The sequence below is a fragment of the Anastrepha ludens genome, chromosome 6 (genome assembly GCF_028408465.1).
Source record: "Anastrepha ludens isolate Willacy chromosome 6, idAnaLude1.1, whole genome shotgun sequence".
Lineage (NCBI taxonomy): Eukaryota > Metazoa > Arthropoda > Insecta > Diptera > Tephritidae > Anastrepha > Anastrepha ludens.
Window position 1 is genome coordinate 117,387,716 of NC_071502.1, and position 7,300 is coordinate 117,395,015.

The window sequence follows — 7,300 nt, forward strand, 5'->3', positions numbered from 1 at the left end:
TTTTTTCATGCTATTTTCTGTATATTCATATACTTAAAATAAAACACGGCTCTGATTTTTTCTTAATGGGAATACCCATCTTCCATTTTCCTCAAAACAAATAACTGGTTTGTTCACACCAAAGCCAACACCTCTCATAATCCGGATAAGAAAGAGATTCTTTGTGACACACTTTTCGGATGTTGGTATTAAAATTTTAGTACTAGCAATTGGTTTTGTTGAGCAGCGGAGTATATATCTTAATTAAACCCATGTTTTTGCTTCGGAGAACAGCAATAATAATTGAATTTTGTTATTTTTTAAATATTTTTTTGTTTTAATAATAAAAATAAGTGTATGGTTTATTTCTAAAAAAAAAGTGTTAATATAAGCGAAACTTGTTTCAAACAAAGAATATTAAAATCTTCTCTCATTTACGTGAAATCATGTTAGAGAATACCATCTCAGTTAAAGTACCAATTTGGGCACAGTGAAGAAGTTGTTCATAGCGAAAAAAGTACTGATGCATTCATGAAGCATGACTAGAGCAGTATTTTTCCAAAATATATTTTCACATTCAAAAAGTTAATAATAAATTCATAGGGCACTGCATTTATTAAAACACAATATTGTAATATATTTTAAAGGCGACGAAAGGCTGAGCAGCTGCAACTAATTTTTAATGAATAAATAAATAAATTTATATTATTTTTCACACAATGCTAATAAAAATTTTTAAATTAAATAAAGTAAAACAAAAAATAAATAAAAGCAAAAAAATTTCCCATACCGGGAATCGAACCCGGGCCTTCCGGGTGAGAGCCGGATATCCTAACCACTAGACAATATGGGACTTAAGGTTAAAGTGGCAAATGACACACAAATCCCGAATATGGAAAATAATTTAATGATCAATAGAACAGCTGAGCAGCGATAAATGATCGATATGAAAAATGTGATCGTTACTATCAGAAATTTACCTTTAAAGTACAAGATTTCTTTTTTGCGAAGTAATAAATTAAAATTAACAAATAGCGAATTAGTGAAGAAAATATATTAAAAAAATTTTGATTTTGAAGTCAAATAAAACAAAAAACAAAATTTGTATATATTTTGAGAAAATTGTTGTATGTTTTCATACTGAAACACATTTGAGAAAAATATGTGACAGTTTAGATCATTAAATGGTGCTTTATATAGTTTTATTTCGTTCTTCAACAGCATTTTTTTTTTGGGTACACCATAAGCAGATAATTTTTATATTTCCAAGTAAATTTTAGTCTAGTAGGTCTCATTTTTTTGCCATAGGTCGAAATTCTCAAGTTTCAAATCGTCTATTTAAATATAAATATTTGTATTACGTGTAAAAAATGTAAGAGAGTCTTGTATTATAAGTCGATTTCTGCTCGAAATATTACTGTATGAGAATTTCACGAGGATCATTTTTTTGGCAATTTTTAATCCATTAGGAGCCAATTTGGCCACCTAATGAATTGAATTTCCTTCTGTTATCACTTTGGTAGATTTTTGTTTAGTCTGGTCAAGTACTCATTTTTCTTAGATATTTTTTAGGATTTTGTTTTTTTTTTTTAAGAAAATAAAATGCGATCGTTTCGATTTTATAGTATGTTATTATTGGCATCAAATAGTATACAAAAACATTTTTTTTACATACTTTTTTGTAGTAAGTGTGGCACCAAAGTAAGCGTTTTGAAAAAAGATAGGTGACTTGTCAACAGGATTTTGGCTCTTCAGGACATCTGAAACGGAAAACTTAAACTGATTATTATTCTGTAGGCTTGTCATTCTGGCAGGTGCACCTTTTGTTTCTTTTCAGTCCTAACTTTCCATACTACATCAGTCTGATTTCAACCCGAAAACATACCTTTTTTTCAAAAGTCCGCCATTTTGTTATTTTTCAAAAAAAGATTTATTTAATTAAAATTTTTTTTTTTTTTTGTGTTAAAATGCTTATACACAATTTATATTTTTCTTATTTCAATACTAAATTTAAAAACGTGCTTCAATAGCTTTAAAAGAATATTTTGCTATAATAGTGCAATTTTATTAAGATATTTTTATGCATATTTTATTAAGATGTTCTTAGGTATAATTTTTGAAAAATATTTGTATACCTTTTTTCATCAGCATCGAATTGATTGCAGCTATTTTTTATTACTTTAATAATTAAAAAAATTATCAATTTTTTTTATTACTTTAAGCATTCCTTTCCCCTGGGTAGAGACAATATTTGGCAGCTACATATATACCTATGAAATGAGACTTTTTTCAATTTCAAACTTTTATTAACAAAAAATGGTTACAAATTTAATCATTTTACATTACTAAATTAAACATTTTTCCCATCTCTCAGGCAATTTGTGGATGCCGTGCCAAAAAAATTGGCCGTATTTGGCCGCAAACCAATCATCGAGCCATTGTGAGAATTGAAGCGCTGCTCGGAAAGTGCGTGGCCCATCGATGTAAACAAATGATAATGGGAACGCGCCAAGTCTGATGAGTAGCCGCATGCACCAGCGGTTCCCAATCATACGTCTCCACCAATTTCCGGATCGCTCTTGTTCACATTGTCAGTTCATGCGGCACCCATCTTCCGGCCTTTAAAATCATGTCTTTCAAACGTTTGGAAATGGTTTTTTGGGTCACTCCCAACTGCTCTGCCATCATTTCTTGCATTGTTGTATGAAATGTAACAAACAATGAACTGAATATTGTTGACAGATGACAGACGAAAAAACAAAACAGTTGGGAAGGTTTAAAAATACTCCGAGCGACATCTATGGATTATATGGTATGGTATTAATATTTAATACATTTACATTAGCATTGATACAAATACATTTTTTTTAATTGATTTATCATTTCTTTGTAATTTTTTTATAAAATTTATTTTTAGCTTTCATAACTTTTCGGGAAAATATTTTTTAAAATATTGGTGTTATAATATATTACATTTTTAAGAAATACATAATTACCTCCGAAAATATATAAGTATATTTATATTTCATTCAAAACAGACATACATACATACATTATATAATTTAAAGTAGAGCAAATAAATTTTTTTTATTATCAAAAGTGATATTTCTTAAAATAGATTGTTTTTCAATTAAACTCTTATTTTAAATATGAGGGAACAAAATCTGGCTTAAAGTGATATCAAAAGCCATACAAATTTTAAAATATTGTAGTAACTAAATAAATAATATTTTAAATAATAAAACGAAAAAAAATTTTTTTTTTTTTTTTCATAGTCATATAAAACTATAATATTTTATTTTTAAGAATTAAGTACTTCGGAAAATTTTTATTCCTCACCCACCCATAAAATAAAAGCGAAAAAAAAGATTTTTTTGGGAATAACATTTTTTTTCTTTATTTTTTTTTTTTTTGTCTCATAATAAACTTTCCTTGGTATTACTTTTAAAAATTTGATTTATTGCTTAAGGGGGTAGTATGGTTAATTCGGTGTAAAACAAGCATATTTTTCGAAATTTTTTTTGTCGACACAGTTGATTTATTCAAAATTTTAAAATTCCTTCATTATAAAGTCATATTTAGAGAATATTGTGTGAAATTTTCATTGATTTTTATGAAGAAATAAGTTGGTGGCAGCGAATCTTCGCGGACGTCTCATTAAAAAGTTTTATTGCGGTGTCCCTCAGAACTCATTACTGGATCAACTAAAATCAAAAAACCAAATTGATTTCATCAGCTAATAAAGTTTCGCAGGTAACAACGTAGAATTTTTTTTTTTTTTTTTTTTAATTTTTTAAAGCGCTTTGAAGTCAAAACACCGATTTTTCATAAAAAAAACTTGAAAACTTTGTTGTTTTAAAATATGACAAAATTTAAAAAAAAAAAAAACTCGACGTCATTACCTCGTGAATAAAGTAAAGAAACAAAAAAACCAAATTTGAAAAGAATCGGTGCAGTAGATATGAATCTACAGTGGACACCGACCGTAAAAAAGGTAAGTGTGAGAAAAACGCGTTTAAAGATTTTCGGCAGCGTGAAATCCGGTTGGAGAGGTAGATACTTAATCCTTTGTGTCTTTGTCAATTTTACTCTAATGCACTTCAAACTTTCACACAATAATCTTAAGATGTTATAGAATAATTTAAAAAAAAAAAAAAAAAAAATACCATACTACCCCCTTAATTATCATTTATTATAGATTTTTCTTGCGTTCATGCATTTTAATATCACCAAAAGTCCCGCTATTCATCTAAAACACTTAAGTGGAATTAACCGTTGCGCGAAAATCATAAATTAAAAATTCAATTTGCCTATTAAATAAATCATTTCGTAAGCAAAAAAATCTCTTATCATAAAATGCGCTAATATTTGCACGCATACAGTGCACATCAAATAATTCTACATACACATCCACATACACACATGCATGCACTTCCACACACATACATGCATATGCATACTAATGCGTTCCTCACCATATTTACCCATTATTTCCATCAAACGAATTTGTGTGCCCAACACAAAACCTTCAAGCAAACTTGACTTGCGTGCTTAAGCTTTCTTTAAGTACCGACTTCACAAAACGTCACTTAAAATTCACGTAAATCGCCCCACACCGCACACTTCTCACGCATCGTTCGGTGCCAACTTAAAAGAAAAAATCTCATTGCATTTACTCTCTGCTCGATATTTATCAGAACTTCTCTACTTCACGTTGCCACAGTCATTCGTCACTTTATCACGTGTCCTACGTGTCCGGCCACTTTACCACTTTGACCCATTTGTCATGGCGGCGGCAACAAGCGCGCTGCACCACTCGCAAAAAAAGAAAATATTAATAATAAAGAAAAATAAAGAATGTGAGTGCTTTATGGATTTTTGATTAAATTATATTTATGTAAGTGCAATCATATTGTACAAGTAGCCAAGCACAGCTCTTTTGTGAATTCATGTGTACATGTGTGTATGTGTTGTGGGCAGGGTTATCAAATGGGTTTGTGTGGCAAGGAAATCATAACGTAAATCTAACAGAATTGGAATCGGTGGTAAGAAATGTAATGGTTGCACTTTCTTGGAAAAGTAAAATCCATTAACAGTTGCAGGAGTGTACACTTTAGTTTTCAACACAAATACACGCACACATTGCACTACACACATGCATAGATATTAAATAAAATAAGCACAGTGAGCAGTTGAGCTACGGTGGGCGGGGAAAGTAACTCTTAACTACTTAAAAAAATATATTATTTTGCCAAATGAAAAAAAAAATGAAACTCGCGAGCAAAAGTCAACGCTATAAAATGTTTTTAAAATCCTTAGATAAAAATCCCATTTTGAATTTTTGCTTCCAAAAACTTCCAGATAAATAAGTTGAATTCTGGAGAGGCAAATATTTTTAGAATATTCAGAATCGATTTGCAAATGGCTTACTGGGCTATAAGTCTACTCAGTACACGTTTTGCAGCCATCACGTGACTAGTTCATATGATTACACGTGCATTTATGGTGTTTGTATGCATGCGACTGCCTCTATGGGGGGGCATGGCAATTTCCACTATTTTACTAGTCTATCTAGAAAGCAAACAATAACTGGAGCATTTCCTGGTTAAAAAATATTATCGATATATAGAAGTACATGTATAGTATATACGTGTGTATGTGTATGTATGTGAGTATGGAATGTCAACACGAAATGACCTGTGGCGAGTGAACTGTTATCGAACTCGCCCGAATCGCATGCACATCGTCATTAAAGGCAGCCAATGATGACCAGAAAGCTATTCGCCTCCAGCTTGGGTGCAAATACATACATACGCACATACCACAGAGGTACGCCGCGCCTGCTAAACAATGTGGGGGAATGAAAAGCGATGTCGCTTTAGGTTTTACATTTTTTCTGGATGAATTTTGGGAAAAATAATTTTTTTTTATTTTAATAAAATATTTTTTTATATTTATATTTTATTTAAAAAAAAATTTTTTTTTACATTTATATTTTATTTTAATAAACTATTTTTTTTATATTCATATTTTATTTTTTATTTTAATATATTTTTAGAGCACTTTTTTTTCATTTTTAACCTTTATATTAATTTTTTTATTACCAATTTATTTTCATACATTTTTTTAGTACCGTTTTTAATGCTTATATTTTATATATTTCTTATTTGGCAGATTTGCAAAATGTTTTAGTTATCTTCTAATAAAATATTTAATATTTTTTATTCAAAATTATTTCTTTAAAATTCTGCGTTCAAATTTTTTATTAACATATTTTATTTGTTTTACATATTTCAAGCTATCTTATTTAATTTTATTTTATTTTATTCAAGTTTTTATGATTATATTTTTAAATTTTCCATTTACGTGTTTTTATTTAGTATTTCCTTTATTATTATCCTTTTTACTTTCTTTTGTTATTTATTTAATTTTGATTTTTTACTACATATTATTTTACTTTATTGAACTTTACTTAATTTTATTTACTTATTTTTCCTTAATTTCAATATTTATTTTCTCCATTCTCTTATAGGTTGCTGAGCTGTGGGCAAATGCGCTACAGGCAAATCTCCGTTTTAAGCTTCGACAGTTGTGTCTGGTTAGTTGGTTGGTTGGTTAGAGTGGTGATTCATCCAGAATCCAACTAGCGCTTCCGCACCAGGAGGGAACGAGGCCGGAGTTGTGTCTGACTTCCACACATTAGCAGGGCCAGCTGTTCATTTGATAAGCAGTTCTACGTCCATAGATTTACTAGCCTTTGAGAGGAAAAATTTGTGGGCAATAAAGAACAAGGCGATGGAAGGAGTTAGCAAACCTGCAGAGCGCGAAATAAAGAACGAAACGCTACGGCTATGGCAAGACTGCTGGAGAAACGAAACAGACGGCAGATGGATGGTTAGGCTAACAAAAGATGTCGCTAGATGGTACAATAGCAGCTTCGGTGAAGTAAATTTGTATACAACCCAAATGCTTTCAGGGCACAGGTATTTCGAAAAATAGGGAAAAGCTACACGAATACACTGTAATGCAGCCGAGGATCTCACGGAGCACACTTTATTTCAATACAAGCGTTGGGAGCAAGAAAGTCGAACGCTGGTGAATGCAGTCGGTAGCATAACCACTGAAAATGCAATCGACAAGATGCTAAGCAGCGAGGAAACGTGGGAAATCATCAGTGATTTCGTGGACCTGGACGCAGGTCTATGCTTGCAGACCTTATACTAAGAAATATTGAATGCCACTCTGAAACAATGCGAAAGCAGTTTTTTGGTGTCCGGATATACGATTGATGCGACGGCACTTTTGATAATGCATTTTTACA

General features: G+C 30.7%; 1 non-coding gene across 1 annotated transcript; it reads right to left on the reverse strand.

Moving 5' to 3' along the window:
• Positions 1-760: 760 nt before the first annotated feature.
• Trnae-cuc (transfer RNA glutamic acid (anticodon CUC)) lies at positions 761-832 on the reverse strand. Its single transcript has one exon. It is a non-coding gene; the product is annotated as a tRNA-Glu (tRNA).
• Positions 833-7,300: the final 6,468 nt, after the last annotated feature.